Here is a 20001-nt window from a genome sequence, read left to right on the forward strand (position 1 = left end):
TGGCCTTCTATGACGGGGTTACAGTCTTGGTGGCTAAGGGAAAAGCAATTGATGTCAACTACCTGGACTTGTGCACAGCATTTGACAGTCCCGTGCAACACTCTTGTCTCTAAATTGGAGAGACATGGATTTGACAGATGGACCATGTGGTGGATAAGGAATTGGCTGGATGGTCGCACTCAAAGAGTTGCAGTCAACGGCTCGATGTCCAAGTAGAAAGCAGTGACGGGTGGTGTTCCTCAGGGGTTGGTCATGGGACCGGGGCTGTTTAACACCATTGTCGGCGACATGAACAGTTGGATCACGCGCACACTCAGCAAGTTTGCCAACAACGCCAAGCTGTGTGGTGTGGTTGACATGCTGGAGGGAAGGGATGCCATCCAGAGCGATGTGCTTGGGCAGCACGTAGCGGGGGATTTTGGGGGCCCACTGGGGAGAGGTACAGCAGAGCCTCAGCCAGTCCCGAGCAGGGTGTGTTGTGCCCAGCGCGGCGCGAGGTCCCACGGTGGCATTCAAAGAGGGTGGTTGTCAAGAGCTGAGACAAATTTACTCCCTGCTCTGCCTGACCCCTCTCCTGTCCCGCAGGAGATTTCTTCTGTTCCTCGCCTTCCTGCAGATGATCATCCTCCTCATCTTCGTCCTCCTGAAGAGCGACATGCTCGATGGAGTCCTGCCACCAGAGCTGAAAGACGCCTTTGGGAGCTGCCCAGGGAGGTCCCAGTTCTCTTGAAATCAAACTAGAACGAGAATAAAGAAACCTGTGATTGTAGGACAAGCGCGTCACCTTGTCTCTGTTACCTAAGAAAAACCACCGCGTAAAGGTGGCTTTGAAGCCATGCGCAAGGGACCTTGACTGACAAGAAGGGGAGAGGCCTCGCTGTTAGAAGGGGAGGCCGTTGTCGTCGGTGCCCTTGGGAGCCTCCTGGGCTGGTTATGTCCTGCTGTGTCGTCCCTCCAGCAGGTCTCTCCGAAATCCCCCATGAGGACCAGGGCCCACCAACAGGAGGCTGCTCCTACTTGGCCGGTGAGGGCCTCACCCGCTGCTTCTGCCCGGTCAGGCAGCCTGTAGCAGGCAGCCACTGCAACGTCACCCTTCCCTGCCTGCTCTTTAGTCCTTACCCAGGAGCCCTCAGTCACCCTCACTCTGCTCTTCAGCCAGGCAGAGCTCCACGCTCTCCAGCTGCTCCCTCACCTAAAGGGCACCTGCCGTCCTCCTTGTGCTGGCCTGTCCCTCCAGAGGAGCCTGTGTCCCTCCAGTGCTCACCCCGGTGCTGGCGGCCATCCCACCGCGCCTCCGCCATCCCCACAAGATCATGGCCCAGCAACTGCCCCCAGGGCTCAAACCCACCGGGGCCAGAGGTGGCCCCCACCCCAGGGACGCCCCCGCGCTGGGGGGACAGGACTGGCGTGAGGGGATGCAGCCAGGGCTCCGTCCCCAGTGCCCACTCTGCATGCTGGGGGTCCCTCTGCCCCCCATCACCTCTGGTGTGAGGGGGCCGCAGCCCCATGGCTGCATCTACTCGGGATTAGTTTTGCACCAGGTTGTCCCACACCAAAAACAAGGTTCCCCCCCGCTTCCATCCCCCAGTCCCAGCAATAATCATCTCCGCCAGCCTGTGGGGGGGGGCCACGCGCCCCTGCCCCAGGCCACCCCCACCCACTCGGGGTCGTCCCCATCCCACACACATGCACACACACTACCTCCCTCCCCTGGCTGCTCCCTGCCAGCTTCTCCAGCCGCTCGCAGGTTTCGCTGCCGAGGGGAAAGGCCCTGTCGGATGGTGGCCGGAGCGACCCGGGCTGCCACCTCCCAAATGCGATGCCGCTGCACACAGCTGCTCGAGGGGCCACAGCCGAAGCAGGGGGGTCACTGCCTGCCTGCCGCGTGCCCCGACTCCGTCCTCCTGGTGTCCCTTCGTATGACAGCAGGTGCTGCTCTCTGAGCCGGTGAGAGACCCCATTCCTCTTGGGAGCCTGCAAGCACGGTGTCTGTGCGGGCTAGAGCAGAGGGCTAGTCTTCATTCTTCCCCTTCCTGGGCTCTTGTTCCCCTCTGGGGCTGGATCCTGGATCCTGGATCCTGGATCCTGGATCCTGGATCCTGGTGGGCGCTGGACACTGGAGCCCATGTGGTGTGGCCGTCCGTGCACATGCGCACACTCGTGGTGCACGCGCATCTGTCTGAGCGTCTGCTGGGACTACACGCGCAGCCTGGCTCCTGCTTGGTCCTGCGGTGGGGAGCTGTGGCAGCCGCCTGGTGAAGGAACCATCAAACCCGCCAGGGAGACATCAACAGGTGGTGCCTGCGGTCGCTCCCACTGGTGGGCTAAGAGCCATGCTGAGCGTGGTGCCCCGTTCACCAGCGGAAGCGGCTGGGCCCCAGGTCAGCTCTTGGCGCCAGCCCAGGGAGTTGTCGGCCATGTCACAGTGGACAGCGATGACTATGTCTCTGTGATGTCGCCTTGGGCCTGTGACATCGGCGCCCCGCGGCGGGTATAAAAGGGGCTGCTGCCAGAGGCGGGGGAGCATTTGGGGGACAACCTCGGTGCTGCTAGGCAGGAGATTGGAGAGAACTCGCCAACGACCTGTCCCGTGGCTACCATGCAGCGGAAGGCCCTGACGGGGGAGAGGCCAGCGAGGGCAGAGCAGCTTCACGGACCCCGCACGGGCGCCCGGCACAGCAGGGAAGGGGGAGCTCCTTCTCTCCCCATCAGTCCCTGGTGCCCCCAACACCTCGGGAAGAGGGTGCCTGCGTGCGGCTCATCTTCCTGGAACTGCGTCATGGAACGCTGTTTAGAGAAGAACAGCAAGGAGCTCCAGCAGCTGGAGAAGCAGATGGCCCAGATGAAGGCAAGTGCACAGAACCATAGTCTGGCTGAGGTTGGAAGGGACCTCTGGAGATGATCTGGTCTCATCCAGTGCCCCTGCTCAGGTGGGGTCACCCAGAGCCAGTTGCTCAGGCCCGTGTCCAGAGTCGGGCCTGGGGGTCCCTCTGTCTGCCTGCAGGGCTGGGGAGGAGAGGGGACGCGAGGGCAAAGGCAGTGCCCGAGCGCAGCCGGAGGGGAGTGCGCTTGGGGAGTGTCCCGGTGCCCTGACGGCTTCTCCTCCTCCTCCCCTCTTCTCTCGCAGAAGCACTTTCAAATGGCAAAGAGGGAGGCAGCTGCAGGCCTGGAAGTGGCGCAGGAGGTACCCCTTCCTGCGCATGGCTCCCCGCGACGTCCCCCGCTGGCTTGGCAGAGGGAGCAGTGGGCGGAGGCGGTAAAAGCTCTTCAGGAGGAGGCCCTGATCAATGAGGTACTGGGGACAGGGGGCGCGGGGGCTCAACGTGTTCGTGGGGGAACACCCCCTCAGAGGAGGCATGGCATGGATTCTTAACCAGGCCCTTTGCTTCTCCAGCTGCTGAGGAACAAGCTCCAGCACCTGCGGGAGAGACGGAAAGGCCTCCAAGAGCCAACAGCTTTGTGAGTGGCAGCGGGGCCCTGACTGAAATCTGGGGCAGGGGGTTTGGGGGGGTTGCTGAGCAGCACTGGGCAGGCCTCTGCTGCTCACAGACATCTTCCTGGCTCCTCCAGCCCGCTCTGGAGAGCCCTGTCTAAGTGGCTCAAAACAGCACTGAGCAACTCGGGACTCCTGGAAGCAGCTCTGCACAACTCTGAGCAGCTCCCAGGCTCTCCTCCGTGTCCTCCGGGCCTGGGGTGGGTCTGTGCGGTGCTGGGATGCCGGGGTTGCCTGGTGCTCCCTGTTGGCCACCCAGGGGTTCACCATGCTGGCCAAGGTCTCTTCTCACAGCCCAAACCCCGCGGTGTCTGTAGCAGGGGGAAGACGGCGGCGCAGGCAGACGTGGCAGGCGAGAGCGTGCTGCAGGAGCTGGTGGCTGTGCGGCTGGTAGGACAGACAACCCCGCTGTGGGCCTTGGGGAGGGAAGGGTCTGCACTGTGCCTAGGGGACACGGGGGCGCTCACTGATCTCGGCAGGGACGAGGGAGGGGGTCTGAGCCCCCAGACCTCAGCTGCCTCACGCACCCCAACGCATGTCCCTGTGTGCCTTGGCTTGTAGGAGGAGCAGCTGGCGTCAAGGAGGCGCAAGATCACTTCTTGGCTGCGGTGAGTTGCTCTGGGGGCTCGGGGTGCCGGGGCTCTTCCCTACGCAGTGGGATGCCCGTGCCACTGGTCCAGGGGCACTGGGCAGCTTTGGACTTGTCAGGGATGAAGTACTTCAGGGTTTCTTTTCTTCCTTGCTTGGGCAGCACGTAGCGGGGGATTTTGGGGGCCCACTGGGGAGAGGTACAGCAGAGCCTCAGCCAGTCCCGAGCAGGGTGTGTTGTGCCCAGCGCGGCGCGAGGTCCCACGGTGGCATTCAAAGAGGGTGGTTGTCAAGAGCTGAGACAAATTTACTCCCTGCTCTGCCTGACCCCTCTCCTGTCCCGCAGGAGATTTCTTCTGTTCCTCGCCTTCCTGCAGATGATCATCCTCCTCATCTTCGTCCTCCTGAAGAGCGACATGCTCGATGGAGTCCTGCCACCAGAGCTGAAAGACGCCTTTGGGAGCTGCCCAGGGAGGTCCCAGTTCTCTTGAAATCAAACTAGAACGAGAATAAAGAAACCTGTGATTGTAGGACAAGCGCGTCACCTTGTCTCTGTTACCTAAGAAAAACCACCGCGTAAAGGTGGCTTTGAAGCCATGCGCAAGGGACCTTGACTGACAAGAAGGGGAGAGGCCTCGCTGTTAGAAGGGGAGGCCGTTGTCGTCGGTGCCCTTGGGAGCCTCCTGGGCTGGTTATGTCCTGCTGTGTCGTCCCTCCAGCAGGTCTCTCCGAAATCCCCCATGAGGACCAGGGCCCACCAACAGGAGGCTGCTCCTACTTGGCCGGTGAGGGCCTCACCCGCTGCTTCTGCCCGGTCAGGCAGCCTGCAGCAGGCAGCCACTGCAACGTCACCCTTCCCTGCCTGCTCTTTAGTCCTCACCCAGGAGCCCTCAGTCACCCTCACTCTGCTCTTCAGCCAGGCAGAGCTCCACGCTCTCCAGCTGCTCCCTCACCTAAAGGGCACCTGCCGTCCTCCTTGTGCTGGCCTGTCCCTCCAGAGGAGCCTGTGTCCCTCCAGTGCTCACCCCGGTGCTGGCGGCCATCCCACCGCGCCTCCGCCATCCCCACAAGATCATGGCCCAGCAACTGCCCCCAGGGCTCAAACCCACCGGGGCCAGAGGTGGCCCCCACCCCAGGGACGCCCCCGCGCTGGGGGGACAGGACTGGCGTGAGGGGATGCAGCCAGGGCTCCGTCCCCAGTGCCCACTCTGCATGCTGGGGGTCCCTCTGCCCCCCATCACCTCTGGTGTGAGGGGGCCGCAGCCCCATGGCTGCATCTACTCGGGATTAGTTTTGCACCAGGTTGTCCCACACCAAAAACAAGGTTCCCCCCCGCTTCCATCCCCCAGTCCCAGCAATAATCATCTCCGCCAGCCTGTGGGGGGGGGCCACGCGCCCCTGCCCCAGGCCACCCCCACCCACTCGGGGTCGTCCCCATCCCACACACATGCACACACACTACCTCCCTCCCCTGGCTGCTCCCTGCCAGCTTCTCCAGCCGCTCGCAGGTTTCGCTGCCGAGGGGAAAGGCCCTGTCGGATGGTGGCCGGAGCGACCCGGGCTGCCACCTCCCAAATGCGATGCCGCTGCACACAGCTGCTCGAGGGGCCACAGCCGAAGCAGGGGGGTCACTGCCTGCCTGCCGCGTGCCCCGACTCCGTCCTCCTGGTGTCCCTTCGTATGACAGCAGGTGCTGCTCTCTGAGCCGGTGAGAGACCCCATTCCTCTTGGGAGCCTGCAAGCACGGTGTCTGTGCGGGCTAGAGCAGAGGGCTAGTCTTCATTCTTCCCCTTCCTGGGCTCTTGTTCCCCTCTGGGGCTGGATCCTGGATCCTGGATCCTGGATCCTGGATCCTGGATCCTGGTGGGCGCTGGACACTGGAGCCCATGTGGTGTGGCCGTCCGTGCACATGCGCACACTCGTGGTGCACGCGCATCTGTCTGAGCGTCTGCTGGGACTACACGCGCAGCCTGGCTCCTGCTTGGTCCTGCGGTGGGGAGCTGTGGCAGCCGCCTGGTGAAGGAACCATCAAACCCGCCAGGGAGACATCAACAGGTGGTGCCTGCGGTCGCTCCCACCGGTGGGCTAAGAGCCATGCTGAGCGTGGTGCCCCGTTCCCCAGCGGAAGCGGCTGGGCCCCAGGTCAGCTCTTGGCGCCAGCCCAGGGAGTTGTCGGCCATGTCACAGTGGACAGCGATGACTGTGTCTCTGTGATGTCGCCTTGGGCCTGTGACATCGGCGCCCCGCGGCGGGTATAAAAGGGGCTGCTGCCAGAGGCGGGGGAGCATTTGGGGGACAACCTCGGTGCTGCTAGGCAGGAGATTGGAGAGAACTCGCCAACGACCTGTCCCGTGGCTACCATGCAGCGGAAGGCCCTGACGGGGGAGAGGCCAGCGAGGGCAGAGCAGCTTCACGGACCCCGCACGGGCGCCCGGCACAGCAGGGAAGGGGGAGCTCCTTCTCTCCCCATCAGTCCCTGGTGCCCCCAACACCTCGGGAAGAGGGTGCCTGCGTGCGGCTCATCTTCCTGGAACTGCGTCATGGAACGCTGTTTAGAGAAGAACAGCAAGGAGCTCCAGCAGCTGGAGAGGCAGATGGCCCAGATGAAGGCAAGTGCACAGAACCATAGTCTGGCTGAGGTTGGAAGGGACCTCTGGAGATGATCTGGTCTCGTCCAGTGCCCCTGCTCAGGTGGGGTCACCCAGAGCCAGTTGCTCAGGCCCGTGTCCAGAGTCGGGCCTGGGGGTCCCTCTGTCTGCCTGCAGGGCTGGGGAGGAGAGGGGACGCGAGGGCAAAGGCAGTGCCCGAGCGCAGCCGGAGGGGAGTGCGCTTGGGGAGTGTCCCGGTGCCCTGACGGCTTCTCCTCCTCCTCCCCTCTTCTCTCGCAGAAGCACTTTCAAATGGCAAAGAGGGAGGCAGCTGCAGGCCTGGAAGTGGCGCAGGAGGTACCCCTTCCTGCGCATGGCTCCCCGCGACGTCCCCCGCTGGCTTGGCAGAGGGAGCAGTGGGCGGAGGCGGTAAAAGCTCTTCAGGAGGAGGCCCTGATCAATGAGGTACTGGGGACAGGGGGCGCGGGGGCTCAACGTGTTCGTGGGGGAACACCCCCTCAGAGGAGGCATGGCATGGATTCTTAACCAGGCCCTTTGCTTCTCCAGCTGCTGAGGAACAAGCTCCAGCACCTGCGGGAGAGACGGAAAGGCCTCCAAGAGCCAACAGCTTTGTGAGTGGCAGCGGGGCCCTGACTGAAATCTGGGGCAGGGGGTTTGGGGGGGTTGCTGAGCAGCACTGGGCAGGCCTCTGCTGCTCACAGACATCTTCCTGGCTCCTCCAGCCCGCTCTGGAGAGCCCTGTCTAAGTGGCTCAAAACAGCACTGAGCAACTCGGGACTCCTGGAAGCAGCTCTGCACAACTCTGAGCAGCTCCCAGGCTCTCCTCCGTGTCCTCCGGGCCTGGGGTGGGTCTGTGCGGTGCTGGGATGCCGGGGTTGCCTGGTGCTCCCTGTTGGCCACCCAGGGGTTCACCATGCTGGCCAAGGTCTCTTCTCACAGCCCAAACCCCGCGGTGTCTGTAGCAGGGGGAAGACGGCGGCGCAGGCAGACGTGGCAGGCGAGAGCGTGCTGCAGGAGCTGGTGGCTGTGCGGCTGGTAGGACAGACAACCCCGCTGTGGGCCTTGGGGAGGGAAGGGTCTGCACTGTGCCTAGGGGACACGGGGGCGCTCACTGATCTCGGCAGGGACGAGGGAGGGGGTCTGAGCCCCCAGACCTCAGCTGCCTCACGCACCCCAACGCATGTCCCTGTGTGCCTTGGCTTGTAGGAGGAGCAGCTGGCGTCAAGGAGGCGCAAGATCACTTCTTGGCTGCGGTGAGTTGCTCTGGGGGCTCGGGGTGCCGGGGCTCTTCCCTACGCAGTGGGATGCCCGTGCCACTGGTCCAGGGGCACTGGGCAGCTTTGGACTTGTCAGGGATGAAGTACTTCAGGGTTTCTTTTCTTCCTTGCTTGGGCAGCACGTAGCGGGGGATTTTGGGGGCCCACTGGGGAGAGGTACAGCAGAGCCTCAGCCAGTCCCGAGCAGGGTGTGTTGTGCCCAGCGCGGCGCGAGGTCCCACGGTGGCATTCAAAGAGGGTGGTTGTCAAGAGCTGAGACAAATTTACTCCCTGCTCTGCCTGACCCCTCTCCTGTCCCGCAGGAGATTTCTTCTGTTCCTCGCCTTCCTGCAGATGATCATCCTCCTCATCTTCGTCCTCCTGAAGAGCGACATGCTCGATGGAGTCCTGCCACCAGAGCTGAAAGACGCCTTTGGGAGCTGCCCAGGGAGGTCCCAGTTCTCTTGAAATCAAACTAGAACGAGAATAAAGAAACCTGTGATTGTAGGACAAGCGCGTCACCTTGTCTCTGTTACCTAAGAAAAACCACCGCGTAAAGGTGGCTTTGAAGCCATGCGCAAGGGACCTTGACTGACAAGAAGGGGAGAGGCCTCGCTGTTAGAAGGGGAGGCCGTTGTCGTCGGTGCCCTTGGGAGCCTCCTGGGCTGGTTATGTCCTGCTGTGTCGTCCCTCCAGCAGGTCTCTCCGAAATCCCCCATGAGGACCAGGGCCCACCAACAGGAGGCTGCTCCTACTTGGCCGGTGAGGGCCTCACCCGCTGCTTCTGCCCGGTCAGGCAGCCTGCAGCAGGCAGCCACTGCAACGTCACCCTTCCCTGCCTGCTCTTTAGTCCTCACCCAGGAGCCCTCAGTCACCCTCACTCTGCTCTTCAGCCAGGCAGAGCTCCACGCTCTCCAGCTGCTCCCTCACCTAAAGGGCACCTGCCGTCCTCCTTGTGCTGGCCTGTCCCTCCAGAGGAGCCTGTGTCCCTCCAGTGCTCACCCCGGTGCTGGCGGCCATCCCACCGCGCCTCCGCCATCCCCACAAGATCATGGCCCAGCAACTGCCCCCAGGGCTCAAACCCACCGGGGCCAGAGGTGGCCCCCACCCCAGGGACGCCCCCGCGCTGGGGGGACAGGACTGGCGTGAGGGGATGCAGCCAGGGCTCCGTCCCCAGTGCCCACTCTGCATGCTGGGGGTCCCTCTGCCCCCCATCACCTCTGGTGTGAGGGGGCCGCAGCCCCATGGCTGCATCTACTCGGGATTAGTTTTGCACCAGGTTGTCCCACACCAAAAACAAGGTTCCCCCCCGCTTCCATCCCCCAGTCCCAGCAATAATCATCTCCGCCAGCCTGTGGGGGGGGGCCACGCGCCCCTGCCCCAGGCCACCCCCACCCACTCGGGGTCGTCCCCATCCCACACACATGCACACACACTACCTCCCTCCCCTGGCTGCTCCCTGCCAGCTTCTCCAGCCGCTCGCAGGTTTCGCTGCCGAGGGGAAAGGCCCTGTCGGATGGTGGCCGGAGCGACCCGGGCTGCCACCTCCCAAATGCGATGCCGCTGCACACAGCTGCTCGAGGGGCCACAGCCGAAGCAGGGGGGTCACTGCCTGCCTGCCGCGTGCCCCGACTCCGTCCTCCTGGTGTCCCTTCGTATGACAGCAGGTGCTGCTCTCTGAGCCGGTGAGAGACCCCATTCCTCTTGGGAGCCTGCAAGCACGGTGTCTGTGCGGGCTAGAGCAGAGGGCTAGTCTTCATTCTTCCCCTTCCTGGGCTCTTGTTCCCCTCTGGGGCTGGATCCTGGATCCTGGATCCTGGATCCTGGATCCTGGATCCTGGTGGGCGCTGGACACTGGAGCCCATGTGGTGTGGCCGTCCGTGCACATGCGCACACTCGTGGTGCACGCGCGTCTGTCTGAGCGTCTGCTGGGACTACACGCGCAGCCTGGCTCCTGCTTGGTCCTGCGGTGGGGAGCTGTGGCAGCCGCCTGGTGAAGGAACCATCAAACCCGCCAGGGAGACATCAACAGGTGGTGCCTGCGGTCGCTCCCACCGGTGGGCTAAGAGCCATGCTGAGCGTGGTGCCCCGTTCCCCAGCGGAAGCGGCTGGGCCCCAGGTCAGCTCTTGGCGCCAGCCCAGGGAGTTGTCGGCCATGTCACAGTGGACAGCGATGACTGTGTCTCTGTGATGTCGCCTTGGGCCTGTGACATCGGCGCCCCGCGGCGGGTATAAAAGGGGCTGCTGCCAGAGGCGGGGGAGCATTTGGGGGACAACCTCGGTGCTGCTAGGCAGGAGATTGGAGAGAACTCGCCAACGACCTGTCCCGTGGCTACCATGCAGCGGAAGGCCCTGACGGGGGAGAGGCCAGCGAGGGCAGAGCAGCTTCACGGACCCCGCACGGGCGCCCGGCACAGCAGGGAAGGGGGAGCTCCTTCTCTCCCCATCAGTCCCTGGTGCCCCCAACACCTCGGGAAGAGGGTGCCTGCGTGCGGCTCATCTTCCTGGAACTGCGTCATGGAACGCTGTTTAGAGAAGAACAGCAAGGAGCTCCAGCAGCTGGAGAGGCAGATGGCCCAGATGAAGGCAAGTGCACAGAACCATAGTCTGGCTGAGGTTGGAAGGGACCTCTGGAGATGATCTGGTCTCGTCCAGTGCCCCTGCTCAGGTGGGGTCACCCAGAGCCAGTTGCTCAGGCCCGTGTCCAGAGTCGGGCCTGGGGGTCCCTCTGTCTGCCTGCAGGGCTGGGGAGGAGAGGGGACGCGAGGGCAAAGGCAGTGCCCGAGCGCAGCCGGAGGGGAGTGCGCTTGGGGAGTGTCCCGGTGCCCTGACGGCTTCTCCTCCTCCTCCCCTCTTCTCTCGCAGAAGCACTTTCAAATGGCAAAGAGGGAGGCAGCTGCAGGCCTGGAAGTGGCGCAGGAGGTACCCCTTCCTGCGCATGGCTCCCCGCGACGTCCCCCGCTGGCTTGGCAGAGGGAGCAGTGGGCGGAGGCGGTAAAAGCTCTTCAGGAGGAGGCCCTGATCAATGAGGTACTGGGGACAGGGGGCGCGGGGGCTCAACGTGTTCGTGGGGGAACACCCCCTCAGAGGAGGCATGGCATGGATTCTTAACCAGGCCCTTTGCTTCTCCAGCTGCTGAGGAACAAGCTCCAGCACCTGCGGGAGAGACGGAAAGGCCTCCAAGAGCCAACAGCTTTGTGAGTGGCAGCGGGGCCCTGACTGAAATCTGGGGCAGGGGGTTTGGGGGGGTTGCTGAGCAGCACTGGGCAGGCCTCTGCTGCTCACAGACATCTTCCTGGCTCCTCCAGCCCGCTCTGGAGAGCCCTGTCTAAGTGGCTCAAAACAGCACTGAGCAACTCGGGACTCCTGGAAGCAGCTCTGCACAACTCTGAGCAGCTCCCAGGCTCTCCTCCGTGTCCTCCGGGCCTGGGGTGGGTCTGTGCGGTGCTGGGATGCCGGGGTTGCCTGGTGCTCCCTGTTGGCCACCCAGGGGTTCACCATGCTGGCCAAGGTCTCTTCTCACAGCCCAAACCCCGCGGTGTCTGTAGCAGGGGGAAGACGGCGGCGCAGGCAGACGTGGCAGGCGAGAGCGTGCTGCAGGAGCTGGTGGCTGTGCGGCTGGTAGGACAGACAACCCCGCTGTGGGCCTTGGGGAGGGAAGGGTCTGCACTGTGCCTAGGGGACACGGGGGCGCTCACTGATCTCGGCAGGGACGAGGGAGGGGGTCTGAGCCCCCAGACCTCAGCTGCCTCACGCACCCCAACGCATGTCCCTGTGTGCCTTGGCTTGTAGGAGGAGCAGCTGGCGTCAAGGAGGCGCAAGATCACTTCTTGGCTGCGGTGAGTTGCTCTGGGGGCTCGGGGTGCCGGGGCTCTTCCCTACGCAGTGGGATGCCCGTGCCACTGGTCCAGGGGCACTGGGCAGCTTTGGACTTGTCAGGGATGAAGTACTTCAGGGTTTCTTTTCTTCCTTGCTTGGGCAGCACGTAGCGGGGGATTTTGGGGGCCCACTGGGGAGAGGTACAGCAGAGCCTCAGCCAGTCCCGAGCAGGGTGTGTTGTGCCCAGCGCGGCGCGAGGTCCCACGGTGGCATTCAAAGAGGGTGGTTGTCAAGAGCTGAGACAAATTTACTCCCTGCTCTGCCTGACCCCTCTCCTGTCCCGCAGGAGATTTCTTCTGTTCCTCGCCTTCCTGCAGATGATCATCCTCCTCATCTTCGTCCTCCTGAAGAGCGACATGCTCGATGGAGTCCTGCCACCAGAGCTGAAAGACGCCTTTGGGAGCTGCCCAGGGAGGTCCCAGTTCTCTTGAAATCAAACTAGAACGAGAATAAAGAAACCTGTGATTGTAGGACAAGCGCGTCACCTTGTCTCTGTTACCGAAGAAAAACCACCGCGTAAAGGTGGCTTTGAAGCCATGCGCAAGGGACCTTGACTGACAAGAAGGGGAGAGGCCTCGCTGTTAGAAGGGGAGGCCGTTGTCGTCGGTGCCCTTGGGAGCCTCCTGGGCTGGTTATGTCCTGCTGTGTCGTCCCTCCAGCAGGTCTCTCCGAAATCCCCCATGAGGACCAGGGCCCACCAACAGGAGGCTGCTCCTACTTGGCCGGTGAGGGCCTCACCCGCTGCTTCTGCCCGGTCAGGCAGCCTGCAGCAGGCAGCCACTGCAACGTCACCCTTCCCTGCCTGCTCTTTAGTCCTCACCCAGGAGCCCTCAGTCACCCTCACTCTGCTCTTCAGCCAGGCAGAGCTCCACGCTCTCCAGCTGCTCCCTCACCTAAAGGGCACCTGCCGTCCTCCTTGTGCTGGCCTGTCCCTCCAGAGGAGCCTGTGTCCCTCCAGTGCTCACCCCGGTGCTGGCGGCCATCCCACCGCGCCTCCGCCATCCCCACAAGATCATGGCCCAGCAACTGCCCCCAGGGCTCAAACCCACCGGGGCCAGAGGTGGCCCCCACCCCAGGGACGCCCCCGCGCTGGGGGGACAGGACTGGCGTGAGGGGATGCAGCCAGGGCTCCGTCCCCAGTGCCCACTCTGCATGCTGGGGGTCCCTCTGCCCCCCATCACCTCTGGTGTGAGGGGGCCGCAGCCCCATGGCTGCATCTACTCGGGATTAGTTTTGCACCAGGTTGTCCCACACCAAAAACAAGGTTCCCCCCCGCTTCCATCCCCCAGTCCCAGCAATAATCATCTCCGCCAGCCTGTGGGGGGGGGCCACGCGCCCCTGCCCCAGGCCACCCCCACCCACTCGGGGTCGTCCCCATCCCACACACATGCACACACACTACCTCCCTCCCCTGGCTGCTCCCTGCCAGCTTCTCCAGCCGCTCGCAGGTTTCGCTGCCGAGGGGAAAGGCCCTGTCGGATGGTGGCCGGAGCGACCCGGGCTGCCACCTCCCAAATGCGATGCCGCTGCACACAGCTGCTCGAGGGGCCACAGCCGAAGCAGGGGGGTCACTGCCTGCCTGCCGCGTGCCCCGACTCCGTCCTCCTGGTGTCCCTTCGTATGACAGCAGGTGCTGCTCTCTGAGCCGGTGAGAGACCCCATTCCTCTTGGGAGCCTGCAAGCACGGTGTCTGTGCGGGCTAGAGCAGAGGGCTAGTCTTCATTCTTCCCCTTCCTGGGCTCTTGTTCCCCTCTGGGGCTGGATCCTGGATCCTGGATCCTGGATCCTGGATCCTGGTGGGCGCTGGACACTGGAGCCCATGTGGTGTGGCCGTCCGTGCACATGCGCACACTCGTGGTGCACGCGCGTCTGTCTGAGCGTCTGCTGGGACTACACGCGCAGCCTGGCTCCTGCTTGGTCCTGCGGTGGGGAGCTGTGGCAGCCGCCTGGTGAAGGAACCATCAAACCCGCCAGGGAGACATCAACAGGTGGTGCCTGCGGTCGCTCCCACCGGTGGGCTAAGAGCCATGCTGAGCGTGGTGCCCCGTTCCCCAGCGGAAGCGGCTGGGCCCCAGGTCAGCTCTTGGCGCCAGCCCAGGGAGTTGGCGGCCATGTCACAGTGGACAGCGATGACTGTGTCTCTGTGATGTCGCCTTGGGCCTGTGACATCGGCGCCCCGCGGCGGGTATAAAAGGGGCTGCTGCCAGAGGCGGGGGAGCATTTGGGGGACAACCTCGGTGCTGCTAGGCAGGAGATTGGAGAGAACTCGCCAACGACCTGTCCCGTGGCTACCATGCAGTGGAAGGCCCTGACGGGGGAGAGGCCAGCGAGGGCAGAGCAGCTTCACGGACCCCGCACGGGCGCCCGGCACAGCAGGGAAGGGGGAGCTCCTTCTCTCCCCATCAGTCCCTGGTGCCCCCAACACCTCGGGAAGAGGGTGCCTGCGTGCGGCTCATCTTCCTGGAACTGCGTCATGGAACGCTGTTTAGAGAAGAACAGCAAGGAGCTCCAGCAGCTGGAGAGGCAGATGGCCCAGATGAAGGCAAGTGCACAGAACCATAGTCTGGCTGAGGTTGGAAGGGACCTCTGGAGATGATCTGGTCTCGTCCAGTGCCCCTGCTCAGGTGGGGTCACCCAGAGCCAGTTGCTCAGGCCCGTGTCCAGAGTCGGGCCTGGGGGTCCCTCTGTCTGCCTGCAGGGCTGGGGAGGAGAGGGGACGCGAGGGCAAAGGCAGTGCCCGAGCGCAGCCGGAGGGGAGTGCGCTTGGGGAGTGTCCCGGTGCCCTGACGGCTTCTCCTCCTCCTCCCCTCTTCTCTCGCAGAAGCACTTTCAAATGGCAAAGAGGGAGGCAGCTGCAGGCCTGGAAGTGGCGCAGGAGGTACCCCTTCCTGCGCATGGCTCCCCGCGACGTCCCCCGCTGGCTTGGCAGAGGGAGCAGTGGGCGGAGGCGGTAAAAGCTCTTCAGGAGGAGGCCCTGATCAATGAGGTACTGGGGACAGGGGGCGCGGGGGCTCAACGTGTTCGTGGGGGAACACCCCCTCAGAGGAGGCATGGCATGGATTCTTAACCAGGCCCTTTGCTTCTCCAGCTGCTGAGGAACAAGCTCCAGCACCTGCGGGAGAGACGGAAAGGCCTCCAAGAGCCAACAGCTTTGTGAGTGGCAGCGGGGCCCTGACTGAAATCTGGGGCAGGGGGTTTGGGGGGGTTGCTGAGCAGCACTGGGCAGGCCTCTGCTGCTCACAGACATCTTCCTGGCTCCTCCAGCCCGCTCTGGAGAGCCCTGTCTAAGTGGCTCAAAACAGCACTGAGCAACTCGGGACTCCTGGAAGCAGCTCTGCACAACTCTGAGCAGCTCCCAGGCTCTCCTCCGTGTCCTCCGGGCCTGGGGTGGGTCTGTGCGGTGCTGGGATGCCGGGGTTGCCTGGTGCTCCCTGTTGGCCACCCAGGGGTTCACCATGCTGGCCAAGGTCTCTTCTCACAGCCCAAACCCCGCGGTGTCTGTAGCAGGGGGAAGACGGCGGCGCAGGCAGACGTGGCAGGCGAGAGCGTGCTGCAGGAGCTGGTGGCTGTGCGGCTGGTAGGACAGACAACCCCGCTGTGGGCCTTGGGGAGGGAAGGGTCTGCACTGTGCCTAGGGGACACGGGGGCGCTCACTGATCTCGGCAGGGACGAGGGAGGGGGTCTGAGCCCCCAGACCTCAGCTGCCTCACGCACCCCAACGCATGTCCCTGTGTGCCTTGGCTTGTAGGAGGAGCAGCTGGCGTCAAGGAGGCGCAAGATCACTTCTTGGCTGCGGTGAGTTGCTCTGGGGGCTCGGGGTGCCGGGGCTCTTCCCTACGCAGTGGGATGCCCGTGCCACTGGTCCAGGGGCACTGGGCAGCTTTGGACTTGTCAGGGATGAAGTACTTCAGGGTTTCTTTTCTTCCTTGCTTGGGCAGCACGTAGCGGGGGATTTTGGGGGCCCACTGGGGAGAGGTACAGCAGAGCCTCAGCCAGTCCCGAGCAGGGTGTGTTGTGCCCAGCGCGGCGCGAGGTCCCACGGTGGCATTCAAAGAGGGTGGTTGTCAAGAGCTGAGACAAATTTACTCCCTGCTCTGCCTGACCCCTCTCCTGTCCCGCAGGAGATTTCTTCTGTTCCTCGCCTTCCTGCAGATGATCATCCTCCTCATCTTCGTCCTCCTGAAGAGCGACATGCTCGATGGAGTCCTGCCACCAGAGCTGAAAGACGCCTTTGGGAGCTGCCCAGGGAGGTCCCAGTTCTCTTGAAATCAAACTAGAACGAGAATAAAGAAACCTGTGATTGTAGGACAAGCGCGTCACCTTGTCTCTGTTACCGAAGAAAAACCACCGCGTAAAGGTGGCTTTGAAGCCATGCGCAAGGGACCTTGACTGACAAGAAGGGGAGAGGCCTCGCTGTTAGAAGGGGAGGCCGTTGTCGTCGGTGCCCTTGGGAGCCTCCTGGGCTGGTTATGTCCTGCTGTGTCGTCCCTCCAGCAGGTCTCTCCGAAATCCCCCATGAGGACCAGGGCCCACCAACAGGAGGCTGCTCCTACTTGGCCGGTGAGGGCCTCACCCGCTGCTTCTGCCCGGTCAGGCAGCCTGCAGCAGGCAGCCACTGCAACGTCACCCTTCCCTGCCTGCTCTTTAGTCCTCACCCAGGAGCCCTCAGTCACCCTCACTCTGCTCTTCAGCCAGGCAGAGCTCCACGCTCTCCAGCTGCTCCCTCACCTAAAGGGCACCTGCCGTCCTCCTTGTGCTGGCCTGTCCCTCCAGAGGAGCCTGTGTCCCTCCAGTGCTCACCCCGGTGCTGGCGGCCATCCCACCGCGCCTCCGCCATCCCCACAAGATCATGGCCCAGCAACTGCCCCCAGGGCTCAAACCCACCGGGGCCAGAGGTGGCCCCCACCCCAGGGACGCCCCCGCGCTGGGGGGACAGGACTGGCGTGAGGGGATGCAGCCAGGGCTCCGTCCCCAGTGCCCACTCTGCATGCTGGGGGTCCCTCTGCCCCCCATCACCTCTGGTGTGAGGGGGCCGCAGCCCCATGGCTGCATCTACTCGGGATTAGTTTTGCACCAGGTTGTCCCACACCAAAAACAAGGTTCCCCCCCGCTTCCATCCCCCAGTCCCAGCAATAATCATCTCCGCCAGCCTGTGGGGGGGGGCCACGCGCCCCTGCCCCAGGCCACCCCCACCCACTCGGGGTCGTCCCCATCCCACACACATGCACACACACTACCTCCCTCCCCTGGCTGCTCCCTGCCAGCTTCTCCAGCCGCTCGCAGGTTTCGCTGCCGAGGGGAAAGGCCCTGTCGGATGGTGGCCGGAGCGACCCGGGCTGCCACCTCCCAAATGCGATGCCGCTGCACACAGCTGCTCGAGGGGCCACAGCCGAAGCAGGGGGGTCACTGCCTGCCTGCCGCGTGCCCCGACTCCGTCCTCCTGGTGTCCCTTCGTATGACAGCAGGTGCTGCTCTCTGAGCCGGTGAGAGACCCCATTCCTCTTGGGAGCCTGCAAGCACGGTGTCTGTGCGGGCTAGAGCAGAGGGCTAGTCTTCATTCTTCCCCTTCCTGGGCTCTTGTTCCCCTCTGGGGCTGGATCCTGGATCCTGGATCCTGGATCCTGGATCCTGGTGGGCGCTGGACACTGGAGCCCATGTGGTGTGGCCGTCCGTGCACATGCGCACACTCGTGGTGCACGCGCGTCTGTCTGAGCGTCTGCTGGGACTACACGCGCAGCCTGGCTCCTGCTTGGTCCTGCGGTGGGGAGCTGTGGCAGCCGCCTGGTGAAGGAACCATCAAACCCGCCAGGGAGACATCAACAGGTGGTGCCTGCGGTCGCTCCCACCGGTGGGCTAAGAGCCATGCTGAGCGTGGTGCCCCGTTCCCCAGCGGAAGCGGCTGGGCCCCAGGTCAGCTCTTGGCGCCAGCCCAGGGAGTTGGCGGCCATGTCACAGTGGACAGCGATGACTGTGTCTCTGTGATGTCGCCTTGGGCCTGTGACATCGGCGCCCCGCGGCGGGTATAAAAGGGGCTGCTGCCAGAGGCGGGGGAGCATTTGGGGGACAACCTCGGTGCTGCTAGGCAGGAGATTGGAGAGAACTCGCCAACGACCTGTCCCGTGGCTACCATGCAGTGGAAGGCCCTGACGGGGGAGAGGCCAGCGAGGGCAGAGCAGCTTCACGGACCCCGCACGGGCGCCCGGCACAGCAGGGAAGGGGGAGCTCCTTCTCTCCCCATCAGTCCCTGGTGCCCCCAACACCTCGGGAAGAGGGTGCCTGCGTGCGGCTCATCTTCCTGGAACTGCGTCATGGAACGCTGTTTAGAGAAGAACAGCAAGGAGCTCCAGCAGCTGGAGAGGCAGATGGCCCAGATGAAGGCAAGTGCACAGAACCATAGTCTGGCTGAGGTTGGAAGGGACCTCTGGAGATGATCTGGTCTCGTCCAGTGCCCCTGCTCAGGTGGGGTCACCCAGAGCCAGTTGCTCAGGCCCGTGTCCAGAGTCGGGCCTGGGGGTCCCTCTGTCTGCCTGCAGGGCTGGGGAGGAGAGGGGACGCGAGGGCAAAGGCAGTGCCCGAGCGCAGCCGGAGGGGAGTGCGCTTGGGGAGTGTCCCGGTGCCCTGACGGCTTCTCCTCCTCCTCCCCTCTTCTCTCGCAGAAGCACTTTCAAATGGCAAAGAGGGAGGCAGCTGCAGGCCTGGAAGTGGCGCAGGAGGTACCCCTTCCTGCGCATGGCTCCCCGCGACGTCCCCCGCTGGCTTGGCAGAGGGAGCAGTGGGCGGAGGCGGTAAAAGCTCTTCAGGAGGAGGCCCTGATCAATGAGGTACTGGGGACAGGGGGCGCGGGGGCTCAACGTGTTCGTGGGGGAACACCCCCTCAGAGGAGGCATGGCATGGATTCTTAACCAGGCCCTTTGCTTCTCCAGCTGCTGAGGAACAAGCTCCAGCACCTGCGGGAGAGACGGAAAGGCCTCCAAGAGCCAACAGCTTTGTGAGTGGCAGCGGGGCCCTGACTGAAATCTGGGGCAGGGGGTTTGGGGGGGTTGCTGAGCAGCACTGGGCAGGCCTCTGCTGCTCACAGACATCTTCCTGGCTCCTCCAGCCCGCTCTGGAGAGCCCTGTCTAAGTGGCTCAAAACAGCACTGAGCAACTCGGGACTCCTGGAAGCAGCTCTGCACAACTCTGAGCAGCTCCCAGGCTCTCCTCCGTGTCCTCCGGGCCTGGGGTGGGTCTGTGCGGTGCTGGGATGCCGGGGTTGCCTGGTGCTCCCTGTTGGCCACCCAGGGGTTCACCATGCTGGCCAAGGTCTCTTCTCACAGCCCAAACCCCGCGGTGTCTGTAGCAGGGGGAAGACGGCGGCGCAGGCAGACGTGGCAGGCGAGAGCGTGCTGCAGGAGCTGGTGGCTGTGCGGCTGGTAGGACAGACAACCCCGCTGTGGGCCTTGGGGAGGGAAGGGTCTGCACTGTGCCTAGGGGACACGGGGGCGCTCACTGATCTCGGCAGGGACGAGGGAGGGGGTCTGAGCCCCCAGACCTCAGCTGCCTCACGCACCCCAACGCATGTCCCTGTGTGCCTTGGCTTGTAGGAGGAGCAGCTGGCGTCAAGGAGGCGCAAGATCACTTCTTGGCTGCGGTGAGTTGCTCTGGGGGCTCGGGGTGCCGGGGCTCTTCCCTACGCAGTGGGATGCCCGTGCCACTGGTCCAGGGGCACTGGGCAGCTTTGGACTTGTCAGGGATGAAGTACTTCAGGGTTTCTTTTCTTCCTTGCTTGGGCAGCACGTAGCGGGGGATTTTGGGGGCCCACTGGGGAGAGGTACAGCAGAGCCTCAGCCAGTCCCGAGCAGGGTGTGTTGTGCCCAGCGCGGCGCGAGGTCCCACGGTGGCATTCAAAGAGGGTGGTTGTCAAGAGCTGAGACAAATTTACTCCCTGCTCTGCCTGACCCCTCTCCTGTCCCGCAGGAGATTTCTTCTGTTCCTCGCCTTCCTGCAGATGATCATCCTCCTCATCTTCGTCCTCCTGAAGAGCGACATGCTCGATGGAGTCCTGCCACCAGAGCTGAAAGACGCCTTTGGGAGCTGCCCAGGGAGGTCCCAGTTCTCTTGAAATCAAACTAGAACGAGAATAAAGAAACCTGTGATTGTAGGACAAGCGCGTCACCTTGTCTCTGTTACCTAAGAA

The 20001-nt window shown here is 63.6% G+C and overlaps 1 protein-coding gene across 6 annotated transcripts in view; it reads right to left on the reverse strand.

Annotated features, from left to right (window-relative positions):
* Positions 1-560: 560 nt before the first annotated feature.
* Positions 561-20001, reverse strand: part of LOC126046744 (dynactin subunit 2-like) — a 63900-nt gene continuing 44459 nt past the window's right edge. Inside the window, exon 15 of one of the 6 annotated variants that reach the window (XR_007508397.1) lies at positions 561-737. The gene's annotated coding sequence lies outside the window, so the exon portion shown is untranslated. Of the gene's footprint in view, positions 738-4404; positions 4580-8246; positions 8422-12088; positions 12264-15923; positions 16099-19764; positions 19934-20001 lie in introns of those variants that run through there. The other 5 variants (XR_007508398.1, XR_007508399.1, XR_007508400.1 and 2 more) reach the window with 5 other exon arrangements.

The sequence above is a fragment of the Accipiter gentilis genome, chromosome 16 (assembly GCF_929443795.1).
Source record: "Accipiter gentilis chromosome 16, bAccGen1.1, whole genome shotgun sequence".
Lineage (NCBI taxonomy): Eukaryota > Metazoa > Chordata > Aves > Accipitriformes > Accipitridae > Astur > Astur gentilis.